Source organism: Atta colombica, unplaced genomic scaffold (genome assembly GCF_001594045.1).
Source record: "Atta colombica isolate Treedump-2 unplaced genomic scaffold, Acol1.0 scaffold277, whole genome shotgun sequence".
NCBI lineage: Eukaryota > Metazoa > Arthropoda > Insecta > Hymenoptera > Formicidae > Atta > Atta colombica.
In genome coordinates, this window is record NW_017259378.1 from 1,827,379 (window position 1) to 1,828,703 (window position 1,325).

Sequence of the window (1,325 nt, forward strand, 5' to 3'; positions counted from 1 at the left end):
TATATATAACATTTTTCCCGGGACATTTTTTTCATTGTGTAAATTACAAAAATAAGCATGATTATAGCAATCATCTAGACATTAGAGAGAGAGAGAGAGAGAGTGTTCATATAAATTTTATTATTACATATCCAATATTATTCTTATATTTTTTGCGCATAAAATGTATATTGGATCTTACATCATGTTACTATTTTAACTGGTATAAAATCCAGTTATTACATAATAGATAAGATAATTATAAAAGATTAGGCTGAAGTAAATGCATTGAGGTAAATAATAATAATTAATAAAAGTAAAATGTCTTTTACAGAAATAATAATAAAAATTTTAATGTAGAGATAAATAAATTATATCTCTACATTAAAATTTTTGTTATTATTTCATTAGTAAAATGTATACAAAGAAGATGTATGAAACACAAAAAAGATGGAATTTCTTAGAAAACAGTTCATATTATACTTATGTATGTATATATAGGTATATTGTTTTTCTATACCAACTTGTATAAAACTTAATCCTGAATAAATATTTGAAGATAGATAGGAAAAATAATAAGACAATATTTATTAAACTGTAATAAAAATTTTTCTATATATAATGGTATCCACAGATAATAATTTCATACTTTAATTTTTATTTTATATAATCTTTATTTTTTTTAATTTCCCGTGTTTTATATATTTCAAAAATATGTATTTTATTCTTTTTCGTTTTAACTTCCAAGATATATTATTTTAATATAAAAAACGACTATCGAAAGAATTTCTATTTCTTATTATATTTTTGAATTTAAATAACTTAATAAGAAAGCGTTTACATTAACGCGTATGAATTTACAATTAGTACAAAAAATTTGAGGTAAATTTAATAATAACTAGAAATAATTCAAAGTGTCCCAGTAAAAATTGTTTATGCATGAATTTTTTATGCATAAATATGTATAAATATACATAAATATTGTTTAACAATGCAATATATCTTCAATTTATAGCCATTCATGCTTATTAAAAAACATAATTTTCAAGTTACTAAATAATTAAATTTTTTGGATAGCCGACACTTGTACGATTTTTTCTTTTGTAGTTTTGAATGTCACTTTAAGATATTAAAACATATTTTTCCTTTAAATATTTTTGTTACGTTTTTGTATAAAAAAGTATATCATTTTCTCATTTTGTTAACTATATTTAGTTATAACAATTTGTATACAATTTGTTATAAATATAACTTTATAAATACTTTCTATAGATATAAAAAATATAATTTTTATATACTTATAAAAAACGAAAGTATATGTTTTAAATTAAAAAATTATAAGAGTT